Source organism: Triticum urartu, chromosome 7A (genome assembly GCF_056163025.1).
Source record: "Triticum urartu cultivar PI428250 chromosome 7A, HENAU_Tu73, whole genome shotgun sequence".
Classification (NCBI taxonomy): Eukaryota; Viridiplantae; Streptophyta; class Magnoliopsida; order Poales; family Poaceae; genus Triticum; species Triticum urartu.
Window position 1 is genome coordinate 23,963,390 of NC_141879.1, and position 15,531 is coordinate 23,978,920.

Genomic DNA, 15,531 nt, shown 5'->3' on the forward strand with positions numbered 1-15,531 from the left:
ACAATGAGGAGCGGGCGAAGCAGCCTGGCGACGTCGGGGCGCACAGCGGCGTCGTCGAGGAGAGGAGGAGGAGAAACTGCAGTTGTGCTTGGAAAATTTTCTAAGTCCGCGCTTATATACACAACCCTTTAGTCCCGGTTGGTGGCTCCAACAGGGACTAAAGGCCCCCCTTTCGTCCCGGTTGGAGCCACCAACCGGGACTAAAGCTCCTTTTCAGCATTCGAAAGGGCGGGAAGCAAAGCGCTTTAGTCCCGGTTGGTGGCACCAACCGGGACGAAAGGCACCCTTTGGTCCCGGTTGGTGGCACCAACCGAGACCAAAGAGTTGGTGCTGCCGCAGCCACATGTTTAGCCCACCTCGCTAGTTGAGAGGCGTGTGAACTAGTTTATAAGCCCCGCTCCCACATTGCTATCGAACTCCTCTCTATTGCAGGCAGTAAATGCATAAACGTTGTCCATGCCCTGTTGTGCCTACTGGGCCCGCGGGCCTGCATCCTAGCCCATATACAGATGGGTTTCTAGTCGTAGGCAGGCCGTGGTGACCTAGTAGGTGGCATTTTTTTATGAAAATTAGTTCATTATTTTTAGTTAATGTTTTGATTTTTTTAGTTCATTCTTTTTAGTTAATATTTTAGTTCATTCTTTTTAACAAATAAATACTTTGATAATTTTAGTTAATATTATTTTGATTCTTTTTACTTTAAATTCTTTTTAGTTAATGTTTTAGTCGATTTTTTTAGTTCATTCTTTTTAGTTAATATTTTAGTTGATTATTTTTAGTTCACTTTTTTTAAAAATAAATACTTTGATAATTTTAGTTAATATTATTTTGATTCTTTTTAGTTCAAATTCTTTTTGATTCTTTTTAGTTAATGTTTTAGTTGATTCTTTTCAGTTCATTATTTTTAGTTGATTATTTTAGCTCATTCTTTTTAACAAATAAATACTTTGATAATTTTAGTTAATATTATTTTGATTCTTTTTAGTTTAAATTCTTTTTGGTTCTTTTTAGTTCATTCTTTTTAGTTAATTTTTTAGTTGATTATTTTTAGTTCATTCTTTTTAGTTTATTCTTTTTAGTTCATTCTTTTTTGTTAATATTTTAGTTGATTATTTTTAGTTCATTATTTTTAACAAATAAATACTTTGATAATTTTAGTTAATATTACTTTTATTCCTTTTAGTTGATTCTTTTTGCTATTGAAGAATATTATATTTAATTGATTATTTTTAGTTCATTCTTTTTGCTATTGGAGTTTTATAAAAGCTGTTTAGTTCATTCTTTTTGCTATTAGTTCATTCTTTTGTGCTAAATTAACTCTGAAAAGGTTCAAAGTTGGTATGGTATCATCATTTCACCCACATAGCATGTGCTAAAAAGTTGAGAGGGTTACGGCAAAAAACTAGATGCACTTCATGTACAAAATGGACAATCTCTTTTGATGTATGATGGTTTCGGACGAAAACTCATCTATTACAGAGGGATTTCATCTTTTTGAACTTATTTCAACTCCAGACTTTTTGTGCGTTCAACATGCACCATTCAAAGCCACATCATCAATTTTCAACCCTTTCTGACTTTATTTGGTATTTTTCACGCATTTACCGTTTTTTAGCTAAATGACCCTAAAATTGAAAAGCACTACAAATGAACTCTGAAAAGGTTGAAAGTTGGCATGGTATCATCATTTCACCCACATAGCATGTGCTAAAAAGTTGAGAGGGTTACGGCAAAAGCTGGATGCACTTCGAGTACAAAATGGACAATCTCTTTCAAAGTATCAGGGTTTCGGACGAAAATTCATCTGTTACAAAAGGCGTTTCATTTTTTCTTCGCGTAACCAGAGCCATCATCAGAGCCACATCGTATCCTCCTTCACTTTCTCTTCGCGTGTGTCCCTTGCTTATTGCGCCGTAACCATGGATAACCTTCATCGTTTAACAGGGTGCTTGGGTCAGCGTTCGCTTTGAAGGGAGGAATTTCATGAAACTTTTCATAATCTTCAAACATATGTCTGTCTTGCCCTCCACTCCCACGATGTCTCCTTTCCCTGAAAGAACTATGTGGTGCTTTGCCTCATCATATGATGTATTCGCTTCCTTATATTTTTCGTTTTCTCGGTTTGGTAGACATGGTCTTCACATAGAAAACCTGCACCACATCATTGGCTAGGACGAATGGTTCGTCTATGTATCCAAGATTATTCAGATCCACTGTTGTCATTCCGTACTGTGGGTCTGCCTGTACCCCGCCTCCTGACAAATTGACCCATTTGCACTGAAACAAAGGGACCTTAAAATCATGTCCATAGTCAAGTTCCCATATGTCCACTTTGTAACCATAATATGTGTCCTTTCCTCTCTTGGTTGCTGCATCAAAGCGGATATCACTATTTTGGTTGGTGCTCTTTTGATCTTGGGCAATCGTGTAAAATGTATTCCCATTTACCTCGTACCCTTTGTAAGTCAATATAGTCGAAGATGGTCCCCTGGCAACGAGTACAGCTCATCTGCAATAGTGTTGTCACCCATGAGATGTGTTTGCAACCAACTGCCGAAAGTCCCGATGTGTTCGCATGTAATCCAGTCGGCACACTACTCTGGGTGTTTGGAGTGCAGAATATTCTTGTGTTCATTGACATACGAGGTCACCAAGGTAGAATTATGTAGAACTGTGTAGTGTGCTTGAGACCAAGAATGTTCGTCCCTACATATTATTGACTCCGCTCCTAGCATGCCTTTTCCACTCAGTCTCCCCTCATACCGCGATTGAGGGAGACCAATCTTCTTAAGGTCAGGAATGAAGCCAACACATAACCCAGTGACCTCCTCAGTTTGATGGCCCATGGAGATGCTTCCTTCTGGCCTATCACGGTTACGAACATATTTCTTTAAGACTCCCATGAACCTCTCAAATGGGAACATATTGTGTAGAAATACAGGGCCCAGAATGGCAATCTCGTCAACTAGATGAACTAGGACGTGCGTCATGATATTGAAGAAGGATGGTGGGAACACCAGCTCAAAACTGACAAGACATTGCATCAAATCACTCTTTAACCTTGGTAGGATTTCTGGATCGATTACCTTCTGAGAGATTGCATTGAGGAATGCACATAGCTTCACAATGGCTAATCGAACATTTTTCGATAGAAGCCCCCTCAATGCAACCGGAAACAGTTGCGTCATAATCATGTGGCAGTCATGAGACTTTAGGTTCTGGAACTTTTTCTCTGGGATATTTATTATTCCCTTTATATTGGACGAGAAGCCAGACGGGACCTTCATACTGAGCAGGCATTCAAAGAAGATTTCCTTCTCTTCTTTGGTAAGACCGTAGCTGGCAGGACCTTCATACTACTTTGGATGCATGTCATCTTTTTCGTGCACACGTTGCTGGACCTCCTGTGCCTCCGGTGTATCTTTTGTCTTCCCATACACGCCCAAGAATCCTAGCAGGTTCACGCAAAGATTTTTCGTCACGTGCATCACGTCGATTGCAGAGCGGACCTCTAGGTCTTTCCAATTAGGTAGGTCCCAAAATATAGATTTCTTCTTCCACATGGGTGCGCGTCCCTCAGCGTCATTCAGAACAGATTGTCCGCCAGGACCCTTTCCAAAGATTACTTTGTAAATCCTTGACCATAGCAAGTATGTGATCACCAGTACGGAGGGCGGGCTTCTTCTAGTGATCTGCCTCACCTTTGAAGTGCTTGACTTTCTTTCGACATTGATGGTTGGTCGGAAGAAATCTACGATGTCCCAGGTACACATTCTTCTAGCATTTGTCCAAATATATACTTTCGGTGTCATCTAAACAGTGTGTGCATGTGTGGTATCCCTTGTTTGTCTGTCCTGAAAGGTTACTGAGAGCAGGCCAATCATTGATGGTTACAAACAGCAACGCATGTAGGTCAAATTCCTCCTGGTTGTGCTCATCCCACACACGTATACATTTTCCATTCCACAGTTGTAAAAGTTCTTCAACTAATGGCATTAGGTACACATCAATATCGTTGCCGGGATGCTTAGGGCCTTGGATGAGCACTGGCATCATAATGAACAAGCTCTTCATGCACAACCAAGGAGGATGGTTATAGATACATAGAGTCACGGGCCAGGTGCTATGATTGCTGCTCTGCTCCCCAAAATGATTAACGCCATCTGCGCTTAAACCAAACCATATGTTCCTTGCGTCACCTACAAAGTCCCCCAGCTTCTCTCGATTTTTCTCCACTGTGACCCGTCAGCGGGTGCTCTCAACTTCCCGTCTTTCTTAAGGTCCTCTTTGTGCCATCGCATCAACTTGGCATGCTCTTTATTTCTAAGCAGACGTTTCAACCGTGGTATTGTAGGAGCATACCACATCACCTTGGCTAGAACCCTCTTCCTGGGGCGCTCGCCCTCAACATCACTAGGGTCATCTCGTCTGATCTTATGCACCTCAAATCCTAGAGGGCATAGAACCTTCTTTGCTTCGTACGTACTGTCAGGCAATTCGTTATCCTTTGGAAGCTTCTTCTTCATTATTTTCAGTATCTTCGCAAATCCGTTGTCAGATACACCATTGTCTGCCTTTCATTGCAGCAATTGTAGTGTGGTGCCGAGATTTGTGTTGTCATCTTTGCAATTTGGGTACAACCCTTTTTTGTGATCCTCTAACATGCGATCGAACTTCAACTTCTCCCTTTCACTTTGGCATTGTCTCTTTGCATCAACAATGACCCGGCAAAGATCATCATCGGGCACATCGTCTGGTTCCTCTTGATCTTCAGCTCCCCCCGACCGTATTCAAGGGGCGGATAGTTTTCATCATCCTCTTCTTCTTTGTTGTCTTCCATCATAATCCCTCTTTCTCTGTGCTTGGTCCAAACATTATAGTGTGGCATGAAACCCTTCTCAAGCAGGTGGACGTGAAGGGTTCTCGAGTCAGAGTAATCCTTTGTATCCCCACAGATAGGGCATGGAGAATACATAAAACCATTCTGCTTGTTTGCCTCAGCCATTTTGAGAAAATTATGCAGGCCCTCAATGTACTTGGAGGTGCGTCTGTCACCGTACATCCATTGTCGGTTCATCTGCGTGCATTATATAGTTAAGTGTATCAAAAACCATTACAGAACATCATGAATAGAGAAGTGTCCAAATTAATACAAGTTCATCATCACATTAAAACCAAAGTACAGTAGTGATCAAATGTTATTACTGAAAAAATAAATACATAAAGTTCATACATAGTTCTCATTGAACAACATATAGCTCTCTAGAGCATCTAATTAAAACATACATTGAAACTATGTAAAACATTTCAATGCAACAACAAATGTGATCATAATCGCAACTAAGATAACAATTGATCCAACGGCATAATGATACCAAGCCTCAGCATGAATGTCATATTTTCTGATCTTTCTAATCTTCAAGCGCATTGTATCCATCTTGATCTTGTGATTATCGACGACATCCGCAACATTCAACTCCAATTCCATCTTCTCCTCCTCAATTCTTTTCAATTTTTTCTTCAAGTACTTTTTTCTTTTTCAACTAAATTTAACCTCTCGACAAGAGGGTCGGTTGGAATTTCCGGTTCACATACCTCCTAGATAAAAACATCTATGTCACGTGGTCGGCATAATTGTCATAAACACTAAATGAAACAAATAGTTATAAAAGATAATATACCACATCCGAATCATAGACAGGACGAGGACCGACGGGGGCGGATACCAAAACCATGGCACTATATAATAACAAACAATAATGAAAGTAAGAAAACTATACAAGTATCTATCTAAATCATACAAGTAAGAATTTTTCTTTTAGAAAGAAGATAAGAACAAGAGGCTCACCACTGTGATGCTGGCGATGAGATCGGCGCGGGCCAAAGGGGTCAGACGAACCGGGACCAATGCCCCCCGAGGCCTGGCTGGCACCTTGGCCTCACGAACCGGCACTGATGCACCCCTTGGTCTCAGTTCATAGGAGAACCGGGATTAATGCCCCCAAAGCCCTGTTTTCTACTAGTGTGAAATGACAATTATGCCCTTAAACATCTATTCGCTCCTTTCTTTATTTCCGGTGTCTTATTTAAGGGTGGGGTTCATGGTTACTGTAACAAAAATAAGCCAAAAGGTACTATGAACAAGTACCGCAAGCAAGGCTCAAGTACGTACATACATACACGGCTAGAGAAGAGCACGTGCTCGTTCTGCTTCTAAAGGAAAATCAATCGAGCTGTTTGTCTGTTTGTGAGCTAGCTTGTTTCTTGGGGGAAATCAATCGAGCTGCTTGTGTGTTTGTAAGCTAGCTTTGCAGTACGTGCGCTGCATTTGAGGGAATCGATCTAGCATTCTAAACAACACTCCACCACACGGGCTCGCCCAACGCCCGGACGCTCGATCCTGTCCGGCTGCGCCTTGGCTGCTCCCATGATCCATCGCCCCCGCCTTGACCAGTTTCTCAAGCCGGAACCATTGCTTAGTTTGCGCATACTGAGGTCACAGCTCGCCGTCTCCTTGAAATCTGTCATGTGGACGACCCTGCACAACGCATTCCATCGCAGCATATGCTTGTGCAGCGTGCCGACAAGGAAGGCCTACATCAGTTGGTACTCTGGAGCGACTCGACCACCCGCCTCCTGTGCCACTCGGCGCTCCCGAGTACGAGGGATTGTGGGCTAGGTGAAGCTAATGACAGTGAACTTGATCTGACTTAGGTGCTTCTAGTGCGAGGGGTAAACTTGTCATTTCATGTATCATTCAACACCATTAGGTCAAAAGATAGACGGAAGTGTTATGTTGGAAACAAAATTTAAAGTTGGTGTTACATAGGGAAAATATATTTTTCCAGTGTCAAATAGGAAAACCATATTTAAAACAGTGTTAAATCACTGGTAGAAAAAGGGCCTATAGTCCCGGTTCGTAAGGGCCTTTAGTCCCGGTTCCTGAACCGGGACTAAAGTGTCGGTACTAATGCCCCGGCCCTTTAGTCCCGGTTCAATCCAGAACTGGGACTGATGGGCCTCCACGTGGGCAGTGCGCAGAGCCCAGGCAGGAGACCCTTTGGTCCCGGTTGGTGGCACTAACCGGGACCAATAGGCATCCACGCGTCAGCATTTCTGTGGCTGGGGTTTTTGTTTTTTTTAAGGGGGGGGGGGGGTGGGGGTTTTGGGGGGTTAATTTAGGTGTTTCATATATTGTGTTAGCTAGCTATAATTAATAGAGAGAAGTGTCCTCTCTTATGTCCGTGCTTGGTCGACGCTACGTACTATACATACGTATAGAGAGGACTAGACACGCTGGCTAGCTAGTAAGCAAACGAAGGAAACAGAAGATCGTCATGAACATATATGCATACAGAGAGAAGTGATATCGACCACCTCTCCTTCTCCGAGAGATTGGTCGAACAACAAGTTCTCATATATCTATCTGACACTACCGGCTACATATATACAATAATTATCTCTTACAAATATAATCATACAGACTCAGGGTCCACATAGAATTCTCCGTCTTCAGGGATCACGTGGTCAAGAAAGAATGCCGCCAATTCCTCTTGAATTGCTCGCATGCGAGCTGGTGCTAGGAGTTCATCCCGCTTCCGAAACATCTAATTTAAAGAAGGGGGTCAATACATATATATATGAATGAATGAAACTCAACACAAATGATGGTAATAAAATAAAATTGTGAATGTTGTTATTTACGTACTTCATATTGTTCGTCAGTGTAGCTCCGCTCACAGGTCGTGTGGCGGATGGACTCGCAAACATAGTATCCACAGAAATCATTCCCTTATTCCTGCCACAACCACTTTATAAGAAATAGAGCTTAATCAAACTGATAAGCAAGAATGCCAAATGGTATTGATGAAACTAGCGCTTGAATGACTAGTAGATGCGCTTAAAATGCTACTATAGCTAGTACTTACTTTCGGGTGTCTAAATTGCAGCTCCTTCGGCAGTCCCGGAGCTTTTCTGGTGAATTTTCTCCAAACCCTGCCGGACAAAGAAAACAATTACTTGATATATCAGGAAATGAACAAAGTTGCTGATATGGTGGATAATGATCGATTTAACTTACTTCTCGAGTATTTGATTCATGTTTGCATAGTCCTGGGGATCTTTTCGTCTTGAGTCTAAGACGGTTACTAGTCCCTGCTCAAGCTTAATCTCTAGGAGAATATAGTGGAAACTGCACACGCATGCATAACTCATCAATTACATTACTATAACCTTGACTAATATATAATGGAAACCGAATACGCACAAGACAGTAACACTCACTTGAAGTTGTAAGGAAAGAGTATTATATCTTTGTTTTCATTTATTACGAACGATTGTAGCAAGTTGGCCTCGGTAGCTACGGCATGAAATTTAACCTGAGTTGCATCTATGAGATATGTGTTAATGAACCCAATATCACCGACTTGTCTTTTCTTCAATTCGGCGATCTTCAATCTGCATAATATAGTGAGGATGATTATAAATACATGCAATGAAAGAGCTAAGCTATATAGAGAAACTTAATGACAGAAGTAGTACTACTTAAAGACAGTAGCAGGCGACCGTTGTTTTATCGAGGGCCAATTGATTGAAAAACTGATAGAACTCCTCAAATGGAACAAGCAACAGATCAATTCCAACGAGGTCATGCTCCTTTTTAACTTTCACATACAAAGTACTCCTCCCCCCAGAGTCTCTGCAGATTTTCAAGTACCAATCATGCAATCTTCGCATCATCGTTGATAGAGATCTTTCATCTTTGACGAGAGGCTTCCCGTACTCGTATCTTTGTATCTGCATGTCCATGGGTTCATAATGTACTTCGTCAGGCAGGTAATCTGCAAGATTGCTATAACCGGGCACCATCCTCGGATCATTAGCGACGTTGTGGCTAGGCACCTTGAGCGGGGGGCATGATTGCTTCGCTTGTTCGCCGAGCTAGGAAATTTGTTTCCCAGCTCGTCGTTCTTTCAGCCTTTGATCACTGACAGTACTTCCCGACTGCTCCGCTTTGGCAAATTCCTTTCCAATAATGCGCTCATAGTTTCCTTTTGGCGGAGACTTCGGTGGTTTTGTCAGGGCAGCCAGAGCGCGCTTCACTTTCACCGGATCTACCTTCTCCTCCGGAGGTGGATGTCTCTTTCCTCTCAACCCTTGAAACCAGTCATCCACTTCGGTTCGCGCGATCTCGGCGTTCTCCTCCGGGGTCCTCTCATATGGTAACTTCTCTGGAGTCTTCAGAGAAGGACCGAATCTGTATGTCCTCCCGCCTCTGGTTGTACTGCTAGACGCCGACCGAGCAGACGGAGCGGTTGTCTTCTTTAGTTGCTTAAGAGGCGGAGGAGAAGGACTACGACGCGCCGGAGCAGCTGGAGCGGCGGCAGGTCTCTTCCGCCCTTGCTGACGAGGCGGAGAAGGAGGAGGCTGGCTGCTCGGGCGCGTCGGCGCAGGCGGAGAAGGAAGCAGAGTGCCGCCACGCGCCGGAGAAGGAGCCGGCCGAGAGCCCTGATCGTCACTCGCCGGAGGAGGAGGCGGTGGAGGAGGCGGAGTGCCCTGACTTGCCGGAGGAGGAGGAGGAGGCGGAGGCGTCCAGTTCGGAAGGTTGATGAGCTCCTTCCGCCATAGGCATGGAGTCTTCAGAGCAGACCCCAGCCGAGTCTCCCCTTCACCGGTAGGGTGGTCAAGCTGGACGTCCTCAAATCCCTCCGTTATCTCATCAACCATCACCCTAGCATATCCTTCTGGAATCGGCCGGCAGTGAAAAGTTGCGCCGGGTTCAGTAGGATAAACAGAGCCAACAGCCGCCTTGACCTTCAAATTCATCCATTACGTCATAAGGTGGCAATTTTGAGACTCCGTTATAGCATCCACGGGATAGCTGGCAGGAGCCGTCAAGGCATGCTCCGGTTGAAGCAGCTCGGTGGAAGCCACGCTGCTTCTGCGCTGAGATGGCGGGATAGCTTCGGGGGAGGCTTCGGCAGTACGTTTGCTGCGATTTGCTTCTCGTTCCTCTATCGCGTCTACCCTTGCTTGCAGCGCCTGCATTTGGGTCTGCTGCACTCTTTTCCTCCTCTCATGGGATTTGTAACCGCCTGCGTCCGGAAACCCAACCTTCCACGGAATGGAGCCTGGTGTGCCTCGTGTCCGTCCAGGGTGCTCAGGATTCCCGAGGGCCATTGTGAGCTCGTCGTTCTCTCTGTCTGGAAAGAACTTCCCTTGCTGCGCTGCTTCGATATACTGCTTAAGCTTCCTGACTGGTATGTCCATTTGATCATTCGTCCAAATGCACTTCCCTGTTACAGGGTCCAAGGTTCCGCCAGCCCCGAAGAACCAAGTCCGGCAACGGTCTGGCCGGCTAATTGTCTCTGGTTCGATCCCTTTAGCAACCAGATCATTCTCAGTCTTGGCCCACTTAGGCCGGGCTACGAGGTAGCCACCTGACCCCGTGCGATGGTGAAGCATCTTCTTCGCCGACATCTTCTTACTCTTTTTCCGATGTCTTGTGGGCCACAAATGCGGTCCAGTGATCTCTGATCTTCTCATATCTGCCCTTGAATTCTGGTATCTCTTTTTTATCGACAAACCTATTCAGCTCTTTCTTCCACCTCCTAAATAGATCTGCCATCCTCTTAAGAGCAAAAGACTTGATTAATTGCTCTTTAACTGGCTTCTCCGGATCATCCTCTGGGGGTAGGGTGAAATTTGACTTCAGTTCAGTCCAAAGATCATTTTTCTGCATATCATTGACATAAGACACCTCAGGGTCTTCTGTAGCCGGCTTAAACCATTGCTGGATGCTTATCGGGATCTTGTCCCTAACCAGAACCCCGCACTGAGCAACAAATGCGCTCTTTGTCCAGAGGGGTTCAATCGGTTGGCCGTCGGGCGCTATTGCTATGATCTCTAACTTTTCATCCGAGCTCAACTTTTCTTCGGGCCTCGTCTCTTTACCGAAGTTGTGCTCGATCCGGAGGGCTAGAAAAAAGAACAAAGACTTAATTAATATGTGTACATACCAAAACAATGAATGCATCAATCAGCTAGTCAGCACAGGCTTAACTAATATATATACCTGGCCGGACTCGGTTCGGTCACCGGAGCCGTCATCACGTTCTCCTTCTTGCACCGGCATTGGGTCACCGGAGCCGTCCTCATGTTCTTCTTCTTGCACCGGCATTAGGTCACCGTAGCCAGCTTGTTCACCCTCTCCTTCCAGACCATCAGTGTCGTTGAGAAACAACGAGACGGCATCACTTCCTTCTGCGATTATGTCCCTCAGCAACGCTTCTTTTGCTTCGTCTCGGGCGGTGTCCATAGTTTCTACAAATATTTACAACATGGCAATTATTATTCAAACATGACAGATGGATATATTAGTGCCAAACGTAGAACTAGCTACCTAATCATAGCAAGCTACCGGGAGGGGGTATATATCGACAACGACGACACTACATCGATCTATGTCCCTCGACGACCCTCGTTCCCGATAAAAAAAGAGGAAGAAGAAGGAAAAAAAGAGGAGCCTCTTTTTTTTTCTTCTTCCTCTTCTTTTTTTATCCTCTTCTTCCTCTCATGTTCAAGAGGATCGTCGAGGGGTCGGGAGGTTGCGTAGTGTCAAAGGATTCAACAAAACCATGTCTTCATCATTAGGCGAAAGTAACATGTGCATGATGGTACGAAGCTCTTCAAAGTTGTTCTGGAACGGAGTCCCAGATAGGATAATTCGTTTTTTGGTACAAAGTTGAGCAAGAGCCTTCCGAATATCACTATTTGGAAGGCCTTTGCTGAATTTGTACCAAAAGGCGGATTATTCTATCCGGGACTCCATTCCAGAACAACTTTGCAGAACTTCGTACCAACATGCCCTGGTTACTTCCGGCTAATGATGAAGGCATGGATTTCTTCAATACTTTGACACTAGGAAACCTCTCTCGACCCCTCGGCGATCCTCAACCCCTCGAACCCTCGACGACCCTGGAACCCTCGACCCCTAGACGACCCTCTTCTTCCTCTCATGTTCGAGAGGATCACCGAGGGGTCGGGAGGTTTCCTAGTGTCAAAGGATTCAACAAAACCATGTCTTCATCATTAGGCGAAAGTAACATGTGCATGATGGTACGAAGCTCTTCAAAGTTGTTCTGGAACGGAGTCCCAGATAGGATAATTCGCTTTTTGGTACAAAGTTCAGCAAGAGCCTTCCGAATATCGCTATTTGGAAGGCCTTTGCTGAATTCGTACCAAAAGGCGGATTATTCTATCCGGGACTCCATTCCAGAACAACTTTGCAGAACTTCGTACCAACATGCCCTGGTTACTTCCGGCTAATGATGAAGGCATGGATTTCTTCAATACTTTGACACTAGGAAACCTCTCTCGACCCCTCGGCGATCCTCGGCCCCTCGAACCCTCGAACCCCTGATAAAAATTAAGAAGAAGAAGAAAGAGGAGAAGAAGAAAGGAATAGCTAGAGGAGAAGAAGAACTAACAAAGTCTTCTCCTCCATTCCTTCTTCTTCTCCTCTTTTTTTTCTTCTTCTTCCTCTTTTTTTCCTTTTCTTTTTTTTCTCCTCTTCTTCCTCTTCTCTTCTTCTCCTTCTTCGGGTAAGCCCTAGTTTCCCGACCCTCGACCGCTCGACGACACTCTCAACATGCCCTCGTTCCTGATAAAAAAAAGAAGAGGAAGAATAAGAATAAAAAGAGGAGAAGAAAGAATAGAGGAGAAGAAGTTCTTCTCATCTATTCTTTCTTCTCCTCTTTTTATTATTCTTCCTCTTCTTCTCCCTCTTCTTCCTCTTCTTCTCCCTCTTCTCCCTCTTCTTCTTTTCCTCTTCTTTTTCTTTTTTTTCTTCTTCTTATTTATTTCTCCTCTTCTTCCTCTCCTCTTCTTCTCCTTTCTTCCTCTTCTTATTTTCCTTTTTCTTCTCATTCTTTTTCTTCTTCTATTAATAGAAAAAAATCCTAACTTGTCTAAAAATCTATCTTTTGCATACATGAACATATATATACACAGAGAACATACATACATATATACATTTTTATAAAAATGCAAAAAACAAAAAATCTAAAAAAAGGGCATATACACGCTCCTTCTTTTCCTTCTTCTTCCTTCTTTTCCTTCTTCCTCCTTCCTCTTTTCTTCTCCAACACAACACTTTTTTTCTTAAATGTTACATATGAACATATAAAGAGCATTATACATCATATACAAAGCATTATATATACATTGAACATACATACATACATCTCGACAGAAAAAATGAAAAATAGGCCGCGATGGTCGGCGACGGCGACGATGGTTGGCGGTGGCGCTTACGGATGGCATGCCGGGCCAGCAATGAGAAGGAAAGGGGAGGAGGCAGGGGCTCACAGCGCGGGGAGGGGTCGAGGTCGCCGGCCGGAATCGGTGTGGCGGCGGACGATAGCGACGACGGGCGCGGGGAGGGGTCGGGGCCGGCCTGAGGCAAAGGTCTCTTTTCAGCAGCCCAAAGGGCGGGAAGCGGCGGCCTTTGGTCCCCGTTGGTGGCACCAACCGGGACTAAAGGGGGGCATTAGTCCCAGGTCGTAGCACCAACCGGGACCAATGCCCCCTTTAGTCCCGGTTGGTGCCACCAACCGGGACCAAAGGCCTGTGCTGCCCCGAACCCAAATATTTAGTCCCACCTCGCTAGTTGAGAGGGAGGCGCACCTGTTTATAAGGTGCGGTGCGCCCTCCCTCTCGAGCTCCTCTCTAAAGCAGGCTTTCGGGCCTAACACTGCAATCTGCGCTTGTGGGCCTACTGGGCCTCCCGCGGGCCTGAATCCTGGCCCATGGAAGGGTTTCTAGTCGTATTCAGGCCGTGGGGGCCCAGTAGGTGGCACTTTTTTTGTTTTTTTTTGCTTCTACTTAGAACTAAATACTTATAGTTTTGTAGTGATTTCTTTTTTATTTTAGGTCACAAAAATTATAAACTTTGTGTTAGTGCCATTAGTTTTAAAATTTGAATAGTTTAAATTTGATTTTTTTTTAAATTTGTGTGAATCACTAGTTTATGAATAACTTTACTATAAAAATTGATTTTTGAGTCAATCTTTTTCCTGCTATTTAATATTACCGTGTTTTATCATTATACTCAATTTGGTAATTTTAGTTAGTCATAACAAATATTATAGGGGTGAGCCCTATTTTTTTCCAGTTTTTTTGTTTTGTTTTCTGCATTATTTATTTCCTTTTGTTTTTTGCTTTATTTTTTAATTCTTTTTGCTTTTAGTTTTAGAAAAATTATAAACTTTCTGTTAGTGCCATTAGTTTTCAAATTTGAAAACACTTTTTTAGTTTTTTTTGTTTTCTTTGTTGCTTTATTTATTTTATTTTGTTTCTACTTACAACAAAATACTTATTGTTGCTATTTTTATTTTTTTCCAGTTTTTTTGTTCTGTTTTCTGTATTATTTATTTTGTTTTGTTTTTTGCTTTATTTTTAATTCTTTTTGCTTTTAGGTCAGCAAAATTATAAACTTTCTGTTAGTGCCATTAGTTTTCAAATTTGAATAGTTAAAATTTGAATTCTTTGAAAATTGTTTGAATCACAAGTTTGTGATTAAGTTACTAAAAAAATGAGAATAGATGCGCTTATAGAGAAAATTCAACCTAAATTCCTAGTAAATTTCTATGAATTTCAGAGAAATTCACTGTGAATTTAGGTTAAACTTTTCTCTATTAGGGCATCTATTTTCACTTTGAGAGGAGCTCAACAAGGCAGAGAGGGAAGGGCTTATAAACCGGTGTGAGCCCCCTTCGGTTGGCGAGGTGGGACTAAACTCGGCCCGCAACGAGGACCAACCCTTTAGTCCCGGTTTGTGGCACAAACCGGGACTAATGGTCATGGGCCAGGGGCGAGGAGCAAAATTATAAACTTTCTGTTAGTGCCATTAGTTTTAGAAAGTTGAAAGTTGAAAGTTGGCATGGGCCAGGGACTAATGGTCATGGTATTACGAGGGCCGAACCATAAGACATGAAAGCATTTCAAATGAACTATGAAAAAGTTGAAAGTTGGGATGGTATCATAATTTCACCCACATAGCATGTTCGTGTGTTACAAAGTTGCGGGAGAAAGTCTTCACTTTTTCTTCGCTTATGTCATTTGCTTATTGCGCCGTAACCATGGATAATCTTCATTGTTTATCAGGATGCTTGGGTCAGCCTTGACATTGAAGGGAGGAATTTCATGAAACTTTTCATAATCTTTAGACATGTCTGTCTTGCCGTCCACTCCCAGGATGTCCCTTTTTCCTGAAAGAACTATGTGGCGCTTTGGCTCATCGTATGATGTATTCGCTTCCTTATCTTTTCTTTTTCTCGGTTTGGTAGACATGTCCTTCACATAGATAACCTATGCCACATCATTGGCTAGGACGAACGGTTCATCACTGTCCCAAGATTCTTCAGATCCACTGTTGTCATTCCGTATTATGGGTCTACCTGTACCCCGCCGCCTAACAGATTGACCCATTTGCACTTAAACAAAGGGACCTTAAAATCAGGTCCGTAGTCA